The sequence below is a fragment of the Neoarius graeffei genome, chromosome 8 (assembly GCF_027579695.1).
Source record: "Neoarius graeffei isolate fNeoGra1 chromosome 8, fNeoGra1.pri, whole genome shotgun sequence".
NCBI lineage: Eukaryota > Metazoa > Chordata > Actinopteri > Siluriformes > Ariidae > Neoarius > Neoarius graeffei.
The window spans coordinates 56665207-56685148 of NC_083576.1; the positions used below are offsets into that span (position 1 = coordinate 56665207).

At 43.0% G+C, this 19942-nt stretch overlaps 1 protein-coding gene across 6 annotated transcripts in view; it reads left to right on the plus strand.

Moving 5' to 3' along the window:
* Positions 1-19942, plus strand: part of pigg (phosphatidylinositol glycan anchor biosynthesis class G) — a 427330-nt gene that overhangs the window by 391668 nt on the left and 15720 nt on the right. For 3 of the 6 annotated variants that reach the window (XR_009655235.1, XR_009655238.1, XR_009655237.1), the window contains exon 14: positions 1243-1330. The gene's annotated coding sequence lies outside the window, so the exon portion shown is untranslated. Of the gene's footprint in view, positions 1-1242; positions 5202-6832; positions 7183-19942 lie in introns of those variants that run through there. The other 3 variants (XR_009655236.1, XR_009655233.1, XR_009655234.1) reach the window with 3 other exon arrangements.

Here is a 19942-nt window from a genome sequence, read left to right on the forward strand (position 1 = left end):
ACTGTCAAGTCAGCAGTCTTCCCCATGATTCTTGTTGTGTGTACTGAACTAGACTGAGAGATACATGGTATTTGTACTGTTAGAATAGTCATTTACTCAAACTCGAAATGAAATATTCTAATATTTTGAGATGTTTTGTAAATTTTGTTTTTGCACTGTAGGCCATAATTATCAAAATTTAAAAAAATGCTTGAAACTTTTTAGTTTACATGTACTGAGTCTAGAATAAGGGGTGGCGTGGTGGTGTAGTGGTTAGCGCTGTCGCCTCACAGCAAGAAGGTCCTGGGTTCGAGCCCCGGGGCCGGCGAGGGCCTTTCTGTGTGGAGTTTGCATGTTCTCCCCGTGTCTACGTGGGTTTCCTCCAGGTGCTCCGGTTTCCCCCACAGTCCAAAGACATGCAGGTTAGGTTAACTGGTGACTCTAAATTGACCGTGAATGTGAATGGTTGTCTGTGTCTATGTGTCAGCCCTGTGATGACCTGGCGACTTGTCCAGGGTGTACCCCGCCTTTCGCCCATAGTCAGCTGGGATAGGCTCCAGCTTGCCTGCGACCCTGTAGAAGGATAAAGCGGCTAGAGATAATGAGAGAGAGAGTCTAGAATATATTACATTTTTACTTTCTTAAATAACTGATGGAAAATATTAAACCTTTTCACGATATTCAAATCTTTTGAGATGCATCTGTACTGCTTAAACACCATAAGATGTTTTATCCTACTTGTATTGTAGGAAGTTGCGTACAATTACAAATAAATTATCACCGTATTGGGCACATAACCAGTATCTGTACTAATGCATCCCTAGTTTATAGTACACTATATTTTAATGTGAATTTTAAGTTTTTTCAAGCATTTACTCATCACTCGTATCAGACAATTAAATGAACATTTTTTTAATCCTAATTATTTTCTATGTATTAATGGGAGTGGGTAACTGAACTATTACTGTTGTTTTTCATTTCCCCAAATATTTTTCATTAGCTCTTATCTAATGGGAAAAGGTGATCGTGTTCAAATCTTACAGGAACCTCAGTTTATACTATTAAAAACAATATCTGAAACTATGAAATTCAGAGGAAATTATAATTTGTATACATTTTACCTTGAGGCTCTTAGGGGTAGTTATGAAAGCATACTTTCTAATTCTGTGCTACATCTTCCTGACCTTACTCCAGACCTGCCGATAGGCATCAGTGGCAGGACAGTGTGTGAAAACCCTCACTCTGCTTATCATCTCTTTTCAGTAGCAGAGAGGTTGATTTTCTAATCGACTGCCCTGCCAAATGGGCTGCGCACTCCAAGGAATTGGGAAGCAGAACACATACACACACTGTAAGTGACTTTAGTTCCCCATATGACTTGTAGTACTAAGTCAGTTTAGACAGTAATGAGTTTAGGGGCTCAGTACAAACGCCTCTGATTTTCTACACAGCTACAGGGTGTGAAATGGATGAAGCTCTTGGGGTTGTTTTGTGTGTTCTGGAAAAGCTAATGAAATTTTATATAATTTTTTTTTTGTTTGTTTTTTGTTTTTTTTAATTAAGACCTGAATATGCACTCCCACTGATCTCACATTCAGTAACTGACTCCTTGATTTTGTGTAGGCTGGTCACAGGTAATTTTCATTTACAAAGGTGACGATCTACAATTTTTGATTGATTGATTGATTGATTGATTGATTGATTGATTGATTGATTGATTGATTGTAAATCAGGTTTGGCTAAAACTTGGGCTTTCTACATAAAATATATATTGACACTTCATTTTATCATACCACAGGTACACAAATATTTAGACATTGACAAGTTATTATTTTAACTGTCTACCACAGTATATTGATGAGGATTGGTTCCCTTTTGGGTCTGGTTCCTCTCGAGGTTTCTTCCTCGTGCCGTCTGGGGGAGTTTTTCCTTGCCACCATCGCCACGGGCTTGTTCATTGGGGATAGATTAGGGATAAAATTGTCTCATGTCTTGGGCCATTCAGAGTCTGTAAAGCTGCTTTGAGACAATGTCTATTGTTAAAAGCACTATACCGGTACAAACAGACTTGACTATATTGGAGTTGAAATAAAATAATGAATATTTTCATAATGAATAAGAATTGACAAAGACTGTACAACATCCAACATCCTGTCCAATGAGACAAAGTTCAACTTGTACCAGAATGATGGGAAGAGAGGAGTATGGAAAAGGGAAGGAACTGCTCATGATCTGAAGCATGCTACTTCATCTTATGGTGTGGGCAGTTCCACTGACTGCTGCTAGAACTGGTTCCCTTCTATTTATTGATGTGACTGCTGACAAAAAGCAAAAGGATTAATTCTGTAGTGTGTAGGGCTATATTATCTGCTCATATTCAGCCAAATGCCCCAAGTATACTTTGAAAGCAAATCATGACTTATGTAAGGAAAAGAAGGAGAATGTTTTGCAATAGTTTTCATCTGACCTGAATCTAATTGAGCATGCATGTCAGATGCTGAAGGCAAAACACCCAAATAACAAACAGAAACCACAGACAGTTGAAGCAAAGGCCTGGCAGAGCACTACTCAAGAAGAAATTCAGCATATGATGATGTCTGTAGGTTCCAGACTTCAAGCAAGCATTAACTGCAAAGAATTTGCAACCATTTATTAAAAATTACGATTTCTTTTCTGAGTGTTAGTTTGTCCAGTTACTTTTGGTTTCTTAAATTGTGGCAAACCACATATTAAAAGTGTTGTAATTACTACACTGTTCACCAGATTTGGAAATAAACACTGTCAAATTAAAGCTGAAAGTCTGCACTTTGAGGTAGTATTCATTATTTAATTTCAACCCCAATATATTAGACCAATAATAATAACTTTGTGTGAATGTGAGTGTGAATGGTTGTCTGTGTCTATGTGTCAGCCCTGTGATGACCTGGCGACTTGTCCAGGGTGTACCCCGCCTTTCGCCCATAGTCAGTTGGGATAGGATCCAGCTTGCCTGCAACCCTGTAGAAGGATAAAGCGGCTAGAGATAATGAGATGAGATGAATAATAACTTTATCAGCGTCTAAATATTAATGGACCTGCTTGTATATTTCACCAAAAATGATGTCGCGCTACAACCCAAATAAGAAAAAGTTGGTACAGTATGGAAAATGCAAATAACCACAAAAAAGCAGTGATTTCTAAATTTACTTCGACTTGTATTTCATTGCAGACAGTATGAACCCAAGATATTTCATGGTTTATCTGGTCAACTTGATTTCATTTGTTAATATCCATCCATTCCTGCATTTCAGGACCCCAACATATTCTAAAAAAAAGTTGGGATGGGGCAATATAGGGCTAGAAATGAGGTAAAACAATTAAATAAGGATGTGATTTGAAACAGGTGATGTCAACAGGTGATTGTAATCATGATTTGGTACAAAATCAGTATCCAGAAAAGGCCTAGTCTTTGAGGAGCAAAGATGGGCAGAAGATCTTCAGTTTGTTCCTCAAAGAAAGATAACAAGGGATTTGGATATTTCAGCCTCTACAGCGCATAATATCATTAAATGATTTAAAGAATCTGCAGAAATTTTGGTATGTAAAGGGCAAGGGCACAAGCCTAAGCTGAACACCTGTGATGTCTGATCCCTCAGATGGCACTGCATCCAGAAACATCATTCATTTATAACGGATATCACCACATGGGCTCAGGATTACTTTGTCAAACCTTTGTCAAGCACGACAGTACAGAGTTACATCCACAAATGCCAGTTAAAATGCTACTGTGCAAAAAGGAAGCCTTCTGTTAACTGTTTCCAGAATCGCCATCAACTACTCTGGGCTCAGAGGCATCTGGGATGGACCATCACACAGTGGAAACATGTATTGTGGTCAGGTTAATCAGTATTCCAGTTTTGTTTTTTTGTAAGAAATGGATGCCCTGTGCTCTGGACCAAAGATAAAAAGACCATTCAGTGTGTTCCCAGCAACAAGTCCAAAAGCTAGGGTCTGTCATGGTATGGGGTTGTGTCAGTGCCAATGGCAAAGGTAACTTACATTTCTGTGATGGCAGCATTAATGCAGAAAATGTTCAGATTTTGGAGCAACATATGCTGCCTTCAAGATGACTTTTTTTTTCCCCAGGGATATTTCAGCAAGACAATGCAAAACCACACTCTGTACACATTAGAAAGGCATAGCTGTGGAAGGAGAGGATGCCTGTTCCCTCTGTCCCCAATAGAGAATGTGTGGTGAATTTTGAAATGAAAAATATGGCAATGACGACCCCGTACTGTTGTACACCTTAAGATCTATTTGCAGAGAGAATGGGACAAAATAACTCATGAAACACCATCACTTGGAGTCTTCAGTCCTTAAACATCTGTTGTTTTGTCAGAAGAAATGGCAACAATACAAAGTGGTAAAAGTTTTACTGTCCCAACGTTTTTTGGAAATGTGTTGCAAGAATCAAAATTCTAATAAGTGTTTATTTTGGAAAAAAAACAACAACAAAATACATGAGGTAAACATCAAATAATGCACTATTGTATTGTTTTGAGTGTAATACGGGTCAAAATTTATTTACAAATTATTGTTTTAAATTTTTATTTCAATTTCATCATACAGTCCCAACTGTCTGATTTGGGGTTATAGATTTTTATTTACTTTGTAACTTTGCCCTGCCTAAAGATGACTAAAGCCTTATGCTAGCTGAGTATGATTTCCTCACACAGTTTATGTCATGGTTTTGGCCAAGTTATGTGCTGTAGCACAAGTGACACGTATAATCAGTTCAGTTTGTATTCGGAAAGAGTTTTGCTGTCAAAATGTCAGAAGAGCACTGCAGTTGGAGTAGAATCTTTAAATGTAATCAACTTTTTTTTTTAACTTTTTGAGGTAACCATGTAAATCGAGTGAAAGGATGTTTCTGATGACTTAGGGTGATGTTAATGGGGTGAAGTTAATTTTGTAACAATTGTATAAAATAAGCTTGTTTATAAGTAGGTATAATCCAAACATTTCTGCAGACTGCAGTTAAATATCAGTTCAACCAATGCATGGTTTATTATTTATGCTGGTAGCATGGAGCCCTCACCTCCACCTAGGATATGCTATGCTGGGATATTTGTGGAGAAATTCCTTTTTTTCTTTCTGCCTGCTATGATTTTCTTCTTATTATTATTTTTTGTAATGTTGCCACCTCTGAATTTATGCTTTGCTAATAAAGGGGATCCAATTTTCTTTTGGTATGTGATCACTATATTAGTTTGTACTTGTTTTTTTAATTTTTGGGTTATGACTATTGATTTTAATTTCCACTGCCTTTTCCAAGCACTCTCTAATACAGATGGCATAGATGTTTTTATTGGTTTTCTAGCATGCTTTCCATTGAATGGTCTTCTACTGAATGAATTCCAGCAGTGTGAGCTCTCGTTATTTAGCCTGGGTGGCTATCGTTTCATATCAGAAAGTTGAAATCACCTGAAGATAGTCAGCTGATCTAGCCCAAAGTGCTAGTGGAGAATAAAGCATGTTATGGCAGCTTAGAACATCTTAGCTTCTTTCTACAAAACTGTGCAATCAGCATATTCTCTCTCTCTCTCTCTCTCTCTCTCTCTCTCTCTCTCTCTCTCTCTCTCTCTCTCTCCTTGCCCTGTTTTAGAATTACACTCATTGAAAGAAATGCTTTATGTACTTTTTACAACCCCACCTTCTTCACCCCATCCCCCAGGAGGCAGTCTTTTGAAGACTTTCCTCGTTTCAGCCTCCCAGAACTCCTAAGCTTCTTATCAGCTCTGAAGCAGAGCTTCATCTTACCCAGGGCATAGCAGCCATCCCCAGAACCCCACTGCCCCTTTTCTTCATTTCTATGTCTCTGTTTCACCCTCCTGTGCTGATTTTCTCTCCCCTGTTTCTCCTGCCCAGATTTCTTATTATTTCCATCTCCTGTTCTTAGACTTCCCTCTTGCAAACCACCTTTGCCTCCACTTTGGAACTATTGGAGCACTGCTGCTTCCTGCTCTCATCACTACTCTCTTGCTTTCAGAGAGCAACATGAATAGAAAAGTAAGCAAGAAATGGAGGTGGAGACAGCAGCAGGAAGGAAAAGAATAAACAAGATTACACATTTTCCTCCTGCCCAGTGATGACTGTATCAGTAGTTTAAGGCACAGCTGCTGCCATCTTTCCCATGATGTCTGGGATTGAGAGTACTCAGGAGGCAAAGGTGTGGGTGGAAATGTATTAGCTGCAAATATCATAGAAGCAATGCTGTGCATTTTACAGAACGGTTTAAATTGTGAAAGTTTCACTCTTGGGTGCCTGTGGACGGCAACTGCAGATAGTGATATTCTTTGGACTAATCCTCCTATTTAGAGTTTACTGTGCAAATTGGATGCCTGGAATACATGCAGGCAGAATGGAGTCCTGGGCAGCCATCCATAACTTCATTTAGTAGCTGACAGAAAAGCTGATCTCACTATCATTCTCATTGTTAACGTAAAAGCCTCTAACCTGAGCACCTTCTGGAGTTTCTATTTCATTGTATGTAGTTTTTCTATCCAGTGCAACCCCAGGCAGCAATTTACTTTGAGAACCATTTTAGCCATAAGTCACAATGGGGTTTTGCTGTTTTTGGCATGCTCTCCAACATTGTCCTCTGTGTGCATTTTATTCCAGCTGGGCACAAAGAAATACTGGAATAATTAATTTAATGCTTGGAAATCTGCTGTTTTTGATAGTTTAATTCAACATCTATCCATTATCCGTAACCACTTATCCTGTGCAGGGTCGCAGGCAAGCTGGAGCCTATCCCAGCTGACTATGGGCGAGAGGCAGGGTACACCCTGGACAAGTCACCAGTTCATCGCAGGGCTGACACATAGAGACAAACAACCACTCACAGTCACACCTATAGTCAATTTAGAGCCACCAGTTAGCCGAACCTGCATGTCTTTGGACTGTGGGGGAAACTGGAGCACCTGAAGGAAACCCACACAGACACAGGGGAGAACATGCAAACTCCACACAGAAAGGCCCTCATTGGCTACTGGGCTTGAACCCAGGACCTTCTTGCTGTGAGGCAACAGTGCTCACCACTACGCCTCTGTGCTGCCCTGAATTCAACATAAGCACACAAAACAGTTCACAAATAAATTTCTTGCTTTAGGCCCATGTTTTTCTCAGCCACACAATGTTTTATTTTTTTACTTAATGCTAAGATGATATTATTATTATTATTATTATTATTATTATTATTATTTATACAGTGCCCTCTATGATTATTGGCACCCCTTGTAAGGATTAGTTTTGAAAAAGGGGGTTAAAAAAATTCACCTTTTGGTGAAGTAACTTCATCTCACACTGAAAAAAATTAGAAAAATCCAACCTTTAATTGAAATACATTTATTCAGAGAAAAACAAATCCCTCATCAAGAAATAATCCTTTTCAACAAAAAACACATGTGCCACTATTATTGGCACCCCTCAAAATTACATTTCAATATTTCAAGAAGTTTATTGTCATATGCATGGTAAAAACACAGAGGTTCAGACAGTGCAATGAAATTCTTACTTTGCTGCTCTTCTTACACACAACAATAACACATATACTCAGCAAACACATGACAAAAAAGTGCCCCAAAAGGGAATAAAAGTAGTAAATGTAGTAAAACTAAATAAAAATCTAAAGTTAAAACTGAAGTAATAAAAATAATAAAAGTAGTAAATCTAGTAAAACAAAATAGTTTTACTACAATTACTACATTACTATAAATATACTACATTTATACAGTGGCATGCAAAAGTTTGGGCACCCTTGCTGAAAATGTCTGTTACTGTGAATAGTTAAGTGAGCAGAAGATGAACTGATCACCAAAAGGCATAAAGGTAAAGACAAGACATTTCAGCGTTTTATGCAGGATTTGTGTATTATTTTTGTTTTGTGCAATTGGAGAGTGAAAAAAGAAAAGGAACACCATGCGAAAGTTTGGGCACCCCAATACATTTGAGTTCTCAGGTAACTTTTACCAAGCTTCCAAACCTTAATTAGCTTATTGAGTTGTGGCTTGTTCAAATTCTTTGTTAGGAAAGGTCAGATGATGCAGATTTCAAAGCTGTATAAATTCTCTGACTCCTCAAACTTGTCCCTAAAATCAACAGCCATGGGCTCCTCTAAGCAACTCCCTCGCAGTCTGAATAATAAAATAATTGATGCTCACAAAGCAGGAGAAGGCTACAAGAACAGAGCAAAGTGTTTTCAGGTAGCTGTTTCCTCAGATCATAATGTTATTAAGAAATAGCAGTTAACAGAAACAGTGGAGATCAAGGTGAGGTCTGGAAGATGAAAACTTTCTGAAAGAACTGCTCATTGGATTGCTAAAATGGCAAATAAAAACCCCTGTTTGACTGCAAAAGACCTTCAGAAAGATTTGGCAGACCCTGGAGTGGTGGTGCACTGTTCTACTATGCAGCGACACCTGAACTGTTAGGACTGGGACTGTTTTGGCCTCTAGAGGCCGCTGTTATTTTCATCGTCATGTTTGTTTTGGCCTCTAGAGGCCGCCACTGTGTTTTTGTGTTTGTCTTCATTGCCTGTTTCCTGCCCCGCCCTGTTCCTTAATTAGTGTGTGTATAAATACCCCTCTGTTTGTTCCCTTGTCACGGAGTCATTTTTTTTTTCTGCTATGCCTGTTAGTGCTAGTTCTCTCTGTTCCATGTTCCCTGCCTGTGTCTTTGTGCTTTTTGTACTTTGCTTTCTTTTTGGACCTTTTTGAATTTTGTTTTTACCATTTTTGAGATCTTCTGAGCATTTGCATTTTTGCCTTTTCTTATTTTTGGACTTTGAACTTTTGGATATTTTTTATTTTCCCTTTATCTTCTGAGCTTTTGGATTACTTTTGTTTTTTGCCTTGGATTGTACATTTTGTAAATAAATTTTTTGATACTTTTCTACTTCCGCCTCACGCCTCTGCACTTGAGTCATCCCCCTGGTGGCCTAGTGGGGGTTTGCTGGATTATCACACCAGCGAACCAGGTTCGAATCCCAGCAAAACCCTAACAGAAAGACTCTGTCATGACCGACTCAGCAGAGGCTTCTTCATCTGTCTACCCGGCCAACCTTCAGGGAATGATGGCTGCATTAACACGCCTCGGATCCACCATGGCCAACGTGAGACCCTTGCTCGCCAAGAGGTACTGCAAAACCCTGGCACAGCTGACTTCTCTGCCCCATCTCCTCCGCCTGATTCTGCTCCTGCTCCACCATCTGCTCCAGTGCCTTCTGCCATGCTGCCTTCTTCACCTCGTGAACCCAGCCTTCCTGCACCACAGAGGTATGACGGCAAGCACAGTGAGTGTTGAGAGTTCCTTACCCAGTGCCAACTCACCTTTGAGCTTCAGCCTACCACCTACACTATGGATCGCCGCAAGATTGCCTTTGTGATAACCTTGCTAGCTGGTAAGGTGCGGGCCTGGGCCACTGCTATCTGGCAGAGACAGGGACCCGAGTGCTCTGATTTCCAGCTGTTTACTGAGAAGATGCTTCGTGTCTTCGATCAAGCAGACATCAGTAAAGATGCAGACTATGCCGTCTCGTTCCGGACGCTCGCAGCAGTAAGTGGATGGAACGAGATTGCCCTGGTGTCAGCCTTCCACCATGGTCTGTCTGACCCATCAAAGATGGTCTGGCTTCTATCGGATGCCCTAGTGACCTCGAAACACTGATCTCACATTCTACTCATCTGGACAACAGGATGAGAGAATGCCGCCAAGTCCTGAGCCTCCCCGGCCTCCCTGCCTCTACCTGGAGCCCGTCTACCTCCTCCAGTGACTGTCCAGAACCCATGCAAGTGGGTCGTACTCACCTCTCCGCATCTGAGAGGGAGCGCAGAAGGAGGGAAAAGTGCTGCATCTACTGTGGCAAGCCTGGTCACTTCCGAGCATCATGTCCCAAACTCTCAGGAAAAGGACCGCCCCGTCCAGCCGAGGGAGGGTTGTGATGGGGCCTACCCTCTCTCCTGAACTTCCTGGCCAAGGAGTTTACATCCCGGTCTCCATCTCCTGGGGTGAGTCCATCCACTCTTGTCAAGCCTTGTTAGATTCCGGGGTGGCTGGAAACTTTATGGATGTTCACTTCGCCCAAAGTATCAATGTCCCGACTGCACCTCTTGAAGTCCCACTGTCTGTGTCTGCCCTGGATGGCCAAGCCTTAGGTGACGGAAGAGTCACCCAAGTAACTTCTCCAGTCTTCCTCCAGTCTCAAGGTCACAAGGAAGAAATACCCCTGCACCTGATTCCTTCACCAGAGTTCCCAGTGATTCTAGGCCTTCCTTGGCTTACCCGCCACAACCCTCGCATAGACTGGGTAACAAGCCAGGTTGTGGAATGGGGCCCTGCATACCATGCCTCTTGTCTGCTCTCTAACTCTCCTGTCTCTCCTGCCGAGCCCCCTGATCTCACCGAGCTATCTCAAGTTCCCACAGAGTACTGGGATTTGAAGGAGGTATTCAGCAAAAGCAGGGCCGCCGTTCTTCCTCCGCACCGGGCCTACGACTGTGCCATCGACTTGCTCCCTGGGACTACCCCTCCTCGTGGCAGACTGTTTTCCCTCTCTCAGCCAGAACGCAAGGCCATGGAGGAATACCTCAAAGACGCCCTGGTCTCTGGGTTCATTCGATCCTCCACCTCACCTGCTGGTGCCGGCTTCTTCTTTGTTGGCAAGAAGGATGGGGGGCTTCGACCATGTATTGACTACAGGGGCCTGAACAAGATCACTGTGCGCAACCGATATCCCCTTCCACTGATGTCCACAGCTTTCGACCTGCTCCAAGGCGCCACCGTATTCACCAAGTTGGACCTACGGAACGCATACCACCTCATCCGTATCCGACAGGGAGACGAGTGGAAGACTGCCTTTAACACCCCGTCTGGGCACTACGAATACCAGGTGATGCCCTTCGGACTCACCAATGCACCAGCTGTTTTTCAGGCCCTAATCAACGATGTCTTGAGGGACATGATTAACCTGTACGTTTTTGTCTACCTCGACGACATCCTTATCTTTTCCAAGACCGTGCAGGAACACCGCCACCATGTCCGCCAGGTTCTCCAGAGGCTGCTACAGAACAATCTGTTCGCCAAGGCCCAGAAATGCGAATTTCATGTTCCTGAGGTCTCCTTTCTGGGTTTTATTGTACGGACAGGCCAACTCCAAATGGACCCAGCCAAGACCCTGGTGGCCCGGGACTGGCCCACTTCCAAGTCCGTCAAAGAGGTTCAGCGGTTCTTAGGATTTGCTAACTTCTACCGCAAGTTTATCAGGAACTTTAGTTCTGTAGCAGCACCCATGTCGGACCTCACCAAAGGGACAGGTGGATCTTATGTCTGGTCTCCTCAGGCGGAAAAGGCGTTCAAAGACCTCAAGCACCGCTTCTGCACGGCACCCATTCTGGTCCTCCCGGACACCTCCTAACTATTCATCGTGGAGGTGGACACCTCGGACAGCGATGTCGGCACGGTGCTCTCTCAACGTTTGGAAGGAAAGCTGCACCCCTGCGCATACTTCTCCCACTGCCTGAGTCCTGTGGAGTCCCAGTACGATGTGGGGGATCGAGAACTGCTAGCGGTCAAACTGGCCCTTGAGGAGTGGAGGCACTGGCTCGAGGGAGCGCAACATCCATTCCTGGTTTGGACGGAACACAAGAACCTGGAGTACCTCCAGCAAGCCAAGAGACTGAACCCATGACAGGCTACAGTGGTGCTTGAAAGTTTGTGAACCCTTTAGAATTTTCTATATTTCTGCATAAATATGACCTAAAACATCATCAGATTTTCACACAAGTCCTAAAAGTAGATAAAGAACCCAGTTAAATAAATGAGACAAAAATATTATACTTGGTCATTTATTTATTGAGGAAAATGATTCAATATTACATATCTGTGAGTGGCAAAAGTATGTGAACTTTTGCTTTCAGTATCTGGTGTGACCCCCTTGTGCAGCAATAACTGCAACTAAACGTTTGCGGTAACTGTTGATCAGTCCTGCACACCGGCTTGGAGGAATTTTAGCCCATTCCTCCGGACAGAACAGCTTCAACTCTGGGATGTTGGTGGGTTTCCTCACATGAACTGCTCGCTTCAGGTCCTTCCACAACATTTCCATTGGATTAAGGTCAGGACTTTGACTTGGCCATTCCAAAACATTAACTTTATTCTTCTTTAACCATTATTTGGTAGAACGACTTGTGTGCTTAGGGTCGTTGTCTTGCTGCATGACCCACCTTCTCTTGAGATTCAGTTCATGGACAGATGTCCTGACATTTTCCTTTAGAATTCGCTGGTATAATTCAGAATTCATTGTTCCATCAATGATGGCAAGCTGTCCTGGCCCAGATGCAGCAAAACAGGCCCAAACCATGATACTACCACCACCATGTTTCACAGATGGGATAAGGTTCTTATGCTGGAATACAGTGTTTTCCTTTCTCCAAACATAACGCTTCTCATTTAAAACAAAGAGTTCTATTTTTGTCTCATCCATCCACAAAACATTTTTCCAATAGCATTCTGGCTTGTCCACGTGATCTTTAGCAAACTGCAGATGAGCAGCAATGTTCTTTTTGGAGAGCAGTGGCTTTCTCCTTGCAACCCTGCCATGCACACCATTGTTGTTCAGTGTTCTTCTGATGGTGGACTCATGACCATTGGCTAGTGTTAATGTGAGAGAGGCCTTCAGTTGCTTAGAAGTTACCCTGGGGTCCTTTATGACCTTGCCGACTATTACACGCCTTGCTCTTGGAGTGATCTTTGTTGGTCGACCACTCCTGGGTAGGGTAACAATGGTCTTGAATTTCTTCCATTTGTACACAATCTGTCTGACTGTGGATTGGTGGAGTCCAAACTCTTTAGAGATGGTTTTGTAACCTTTTCCAGCCTGATGAGCATCAACAACACTTTTTCTGAGGTCCTCAGAAATCTCCTTTGTTCATGCCATGATACACTTCCACAAACATGTGTTGTGAAGATCAGACTTTGATAGATCCCTGTTCTTTAAGTAAAACAGGGTGCCCACTCACACCTGATTGTCATCCCATTGATTGAAAACACCAGACTCTAATTTCACCTTCAAATTAACTGCTAATCCTAGAGGTTCACATACTTTTGCCACTCACATATATGTAATATTGGATCCTTTTCTTCAATAAATAAATGACCAAGTATAATATTTTTGTCTCATTTGTTTAACTGGATTCTCTTTATCTACTTTTAGGACTTGTGTGAAAATCTGATGATGTTTTAGGTCATATTTATGCAGAAATATAGAAAATTTGAAAGAGTTCACAAACTTTCAAGCACCACTGTAGGTGGGCCCTGTTTTTCAGTCGGTTTGACTTCACCCTATCGTACCGCCCCGGCTCCAAGAACACCAAACCTGACGCACTGTCCAGGCTGTTCTCTGCCACCAACAGGGAGAGTGAAGTCGGGCCTATTATCCCTGTGTCCCGGATTGTGGCCCCTGTCCGCTGGGGTATTGAGGAGGCCGTCCGACGAGCCCAAAGCCAGGACCCCGGTCCTGGGACGGGGTCACCGGGCCTCTTGTACGTTCCACATCAAGCCCGGGCCAAGGTTATCCAGTGGGTCACTCGTCCCCTCTCACCGCCCACCCGGGAGCTTGAAGGACCCTGGACTTTTTGAGAAGGCGCTTCTGGTGGCCTAGCATGGAGAAGGAAGTGAGGTCATTCATCCTTTCCTGCAAAGTGTGCACCAGAAGCAAGAACCCACGACGGCACCCCCAGGGTCTCCTGCATCCTCTGACCATTCCCCGGCATCCCTGGTCCCACGTGGCAGTCGACTTCATCACGGGTCTCCCTGAGTCACAAGGTAACACTGTCATATTGGTCATAGTTGACAGATTCTCCAAGGCCTGCCGCTTTTTACCACTGTGCAAAGCTCCCTTCTGCTCTTGAAACTGCTAAACTATTATTCACTCATGTCCTCCGAGTCTTTGGTCTCCTGCAGGACATCGTCTGAGACCAAGGGCCCCAGTTCTCCTCCCGAGTGTGGCACAGGTTCTGCAAGGTCATCGGAGCCACTGCCAGCCTCTCCTCTGGGTTTCACCCACAGTCCAATGGCCAGACGGAAAGGCTCAACCAGGACCTGGAAACCACCCTGCAAGGCCTGGCTATGGATAACCCGACATCGTGGAGCACCTGGCTGCCATGGGCAGAGTACGCCCACAACACCCTGCAGTCATCGGCCACCAAGCTGTCGCCTTTCCAGTGCCAATTCGTGTTCCAGCCACCTCTGTTCCCGGACCAGGAGGAGGACGCGGGAGTGCCCTCGGTCAACCAATATGTGAGATGGTGTCGCAAGACCTGGAGCAAGGTCAGGAAGACCCTCATCCAGACCTCCAGAACCAACCAGACTCCGACCAACCGCCATAGAAGACCTGCCCACGCTTTCTGCCCTGGGCAGCGGGTTTGGCTGTCCACTAAGGACCTTCCGCTGCGGGTGGAGAACCGCAAGCTTGCTCCTCGCTACATTGGCCCCTTCAAGGTGGTGCGCAGGGTGAACCCTGTCGCCTACCGGCTCCAGTTGCCCTGAACTCTGAGGATCAACCCCACATTCCATGTTTCCCTGTTGCGGCCTGTACTGACGTCCATGTATGCTCCTGCCCCTAGGAACCCCCCACCCCCCTGCATCTTCCAGGGTCAGACTGTGTTCACCGTGCATCGCCTGCTTGACTCCCGCCGGGATCCACGGCGGGCTTCAATATCTAGTAGATTGGGAGGGCTATGGCCCTGAGGAACGCTGTTGGGTCCCCGCCCGGGACATTCTAGATAAAGGACTATGCCGGGACTTCCATTCAGCCCATCCGGATCGCCCTGGGAACGTCAGGAGACGCTCCTGGGGGGGGGGCTGTTAGGACTGGGACTGTTTTGGCCTCTAGAGGCCGCTGTTATTTCCATCTTGTCATGTTTGTTTTGGCCTCTAGAGGCCGCCACTGTGTTTTTGTGTTTGTCTTCATTGCCTGTTTCCTGCCCCGCCCTGTTCCTTAATTAGTGTGTGTATAAATACCCCTCTGTTTGTTCCCTTGTCACGGAGTCTTTTTCCTATGCTATGCCTGTTAGTGCTAGTTCCCTCTGTTCCATGTTCCCTGCCTGTGTCTTTGTGGTTTTTGTACTTTGCTTTCTTTTTGGACCTTTTTGAATTTTGTTTTTACCATTTTTGAGATCTTCTGAGCATTTGCATTTTTGCCTTTTCTTATTTTTGGACTTTGAACTTTTGGATATTTTTTTTATTTTCCCTTTATCTTCTGAGCTTTTGGATTACTTTTGTTTTTTGCTGTGGCTTGTACATTTTGTAAATAAACTTTTTGATACTTTTCTACTTCCGCCTCACGCCTCTGCACTTGAGTCATCCCCCTGGTGGCCTAGTGGGGGTTTGCTGGATTATCACACCAGCGAACCAGGTTCGAATCCCAGCAAAATCCTAACATGAACAAATATGATCTTCATGAGAGAGTCATCAGAAGAAAACCTTTCTTGTGTCCTAGCCACAAAATTCAGTGTCTGAAGTTTGCAAATGAACATCTCAGCAAGCCTGATGCATTTTGGAAACAAGTCCTGTGGACTGATGAAATCAAAATAGAACTTTTTGGCCACAATGTGCAAAGGTATGTTCGGAGAAAAAAGGGTGCCAAATTCCAGGAAAAGAACACCTCTCCAACTCTTAAGCATGGGTGTGGATTGATCATGCTTTGGGGTTGTGTTGCAGCCAGTGGCACAGGGCACATTTCATTGGTTGAGGGAGGCATGGATTCGAATAAATACCAGCAAACTCTGGAAGCAAACATCATGCCATCTGTAAAAAAGTTGAAGTTAAAAAGAGGATGGGTCCTACAATACGACGATGATCCAAAACACACCTCAAAATCTACAATGGAATATCTCAAGAGGCACAAGCTGAAGGTTTTGCCCTGGCCCTCACAGTCCCCTGACCTAAACATCATTGAAAATCTGTGGATAGATCTCAAAAGAGCAGTGCATGCAAGACAGCCCAAGAAACTTGTAGAACTGGAAGCCTTTTGCAAGGATGAATGCGCGAAAATCCCCCAGGTAAGAACTGAAAGATTATTAGCTGGCTACAAAAAGTGTTTACAAGCTGTGATACTTGCCAAAGGGGGTGCTACTAAGTACTGACCATGTCAGGTGCCCAAACTTTTGCTTCAGGTCCTTTTTATTTTTTGGTACTTTACACCTGTAAATGATGGAAATAAAAATGTAATCTTGTGGAAAATATTAAAGAAATGTATCATCTTTACCCTTATGCCTTTTGGTGATCAGTTCATCTTCTGCTCACTTAACTATTCACAGTAACAGACATTTTCAGCAAGGGTGCCCAAACTTTTGCATGCCACTGTAGTCAAGACAGTGTAACTGAAGCATGTTTTCCATTTTGATTCTACATTTTTGAGCTGATTGGAGTTTGTAGGAACTTTCAAGCTGTAATCCAAGACTTCCTGATTAACTGGGATACAAATATGAATAATCTTTACAAGGGGTGCTAATAATCAAGGAGGACACTGTACTTGCATCTGTCACATTAAAAAAACAACAACTTAGAATTGTTTTATTTTACTGCTCAATGATGTGTATTTCTGTTCTGAATAAGACTATTTGAAGCTTGAAATAATAAATTTGTCTACAAATAGGTCTAATGGTCTTATGTTTGTTATATAATACTCTCAGAATGAGACTTGAGAACTGTCATAATCAGCAGGTGCTGGCATTTATAAGAATCTGAAATGGATGGATGGATGGATGGATGGATAAACCATAAAACATAAAGCCTTGACCACTCAGTGGGAGATACATTAAAAGAATCATATTTACAAACATGAGGGAGAGATGTACAACAAAATAATGTAACAAGGGAAACAAGCTTTAACAACTGTGTTGTGCAGCATTATTATACCACATGGAAATCATTAGTTATGCAGTTGCTACCTATTTAATTGTCAATTGATAAATAAAAAATAAATGTAACAGGAGAGTGTAAGAAATTCAAAATTGAATCCAGCAATTGTTTTACAGTCCAATGTACGGATATTTTAAAAATGTACATTTGCCGATATAATTTTGAATACCTATAAATTGTGAAATATTTTTAGCATCATGAGAAAAAATGTTTGTAAACATGTGTGCTTATTTATCAATCAAAAGGAAATTGTGTTTTGTGTATCCATGTTAACCAAGACTGTTCTGAATCTCTAGCTGCTTTTGCTGTGACAGTAGACCATTAGACATGATATCCTCTGAATAGTTTGTTTGATTTGTTTGTTTGTTTGTTGTTTAGGGGTTTTGTAATTTAATATTTTTTGTGTTTGTCATTTTCTCAGTAGCTTTATTATTGTTTTATGGTTTAATTTCCATGGTGTTTGGAAATTAATCATTTGAGGTTCCATTCACACTTCCTGCCATCTACTATTACTGCTCTCCCTTCTGTGCTTTGATCAGAAAAAACGTATTGCCTTCTTCTGAAAAATAAAATAACCACTGCTTTCCAAACATTGCTTTCTCCTCTAATTATACCAGAAGGTGATCGATAAGAGATTGATGATATCTCAGAATACAAAGGAGATTTAGGTCAGAGAAAAGGACTGTATACTGTTATTGGCATTGCCCAGGAGCAGCTATTCACTGAGCCCGTTTAGAAACTAGATGGATGATGTGTGCTCAGGCTTCTTGTTCAGAGGATCAACTTAAAACAGGGTTAAAGCTCTGGGTTGGGTTTCCTTATAACGTTGCACTGTCAGGCTAAAAAGTGAGTTTAAAGATGCTCTTAATCAACAAACATTCTCTCTGTACATGGTTTTCCTGAACACATGCGCATATATATATATATATATATATATATATATATATATATATATATATATATAATCATCATCGGCGGACACTCGTAGTCGAGTATGTCTGTCCTCCTTCATGGTCCTTATGGGTCTTCAGATGGGCAAAGAGGCCAATCTTGGACCCACATACTTTGGGGCAATGTGGGTAGGGGTAGTTATGGGTTTTGGTGGAACATTATTGGTGGAGGTGATCCCTTTCTTCCATTTGCGCTTCTGCTCTGCAGCACTGTGGAGATCATTGTTGTATTGTGCAGCCCCCTCTCGAACCGCTTGTCTCCAGGCAGGCGTGTTCTTCACTGTAGTCTCCCAGGTGTTAAGGGGTATATGGCACTTCCTGATGTTGTCTTTAATGTTGTCTTTGTACCTTTTCTTTTGGCCTCCTGGAGCATGTTTCCCTTGTACAAGCTGTGAGTACAGGACTTGTTTGGGTAGCCGATAGTCTTGCATTCGGATGACATGGCCAGTCCATCTGAGCTGGTGTTGTGCGATGATGGCTGTGATGGTAAGGATGCCAGCCTCCTCCAGGACACTGGTATTTGTTCGGCGATCCTCCCAGCTTATCCTGAGGATTCTCCGGAGGTATCTTTGATGGAAGGCTTCGAGTGCTCTCAGGTGCCTACTACAGTGGTGCTTGAAAGTTTGTGAACCCTTTAGAATTTTCTATATTTCTGCATAAATATGACCTAAAACATCAGATTTTCACACAAGTCCTAAAAGTAGATAAAGAGAACCCAGTTAAACAAATGAGACAAAAATATTATACTTGGTCATTTATTTATTGAAGAAAATGATCCAATATTACATATCTGTGAGTGGCAAAAGTATGTGAACCTTTGCTTTCAGTATCTGGTGTGTGTAAAAGAATCGAGCGGGATGCTTCATATAAAGATAGGCACTTTATTGAGTGACCTTTATGTCAAGTTACACACACAAGCTGTAACCTAGTTGTCATGCCTGAACTTGCCGCAAACGGGCCTACTTAACGTAACGTATCCCTGCGCACTTAAAGAACTAGTGCCTCACAACACATCTCCCTTTCTTTGAGTCTGTTGAGACCTGCAAGATATGAATGAGTGTAAACAGTAGAAATTTAACCTGGAAAATATTCTTACATTTCATGAACATCTAGAATGCAATATTCCTTAACTTTCTGTATTAAAGATATCTTCTTTATGTGAACTGTTTACCATATGCAATATCAATAAACAATTTCCTTCTGTCCTCGAACAAGTCAATACATTATATATCAACAGGAACAGGCTCTCTTTTTTTTTTCTTTTTTTTTTTTTTAAACACAGAAACCATTCCAACTCATTTAAGTTCTTTTGCTGATATTGCGGTAGGTTAAGGCACTCTACACATAGTCTCCATATCTGTCTGGTGGTTTCACAGCTCTCTCACTGCGTCTCAGAGTTTCAGGGAACACAGGCGTAGAGGGAGCGGGAGGGACTGGGCTCCCAGTGTCGGGTGTTGCTGGCCTGTCAATCTGTGAGTCACTCTCCTCGTTCTGTGCGCTTGGACCTACCGGCCCCTGTTCTTGTTGAAGGGCTGTCGTGGCTGGCAGAATTGGTCTGAGGTGGTGTCTGTTCCTCCGCAACTCACCATTCCCCGTCTGAAAGATGTACGACCGTGGCGTGTGGTGCTGCCGCACCACAGAAGCTGATTTGGTCCATCCCCTCTCGTTGTCCAGCTTTACTGAAACACGGGTGCCAGGCTGAAGCTCAGGCAACGGCCTCGCCTTGTACTTGGAGTCATAGGCATGACTGTAGCGCAGCTTGGCAAGGTCATCTCGCTGCCGCACTTTCTGGAAGTCCGGCCACGCAGGTTGTAGGTTAGCCTCCAGCGTAGGAAGCGTAGAACGGATTTGTCTGCCCAGCATCAGCTGTGAAGGGCTTGCTCCTGTTGCCTGCAATGGCGTTGCCCTGTAGGACAGCAGCGCTAGAGCAGGGTCGGCTTGTCTGAGTATCCATTTAGCTGTCTGCACGGCTCTTTCTGCTTCCCCATTGGCCTGTGCATAGTGGGGACTTGTGGTGGTGTGCCTGAAATCAAATGCTTTAGCAAAGTGGGCAA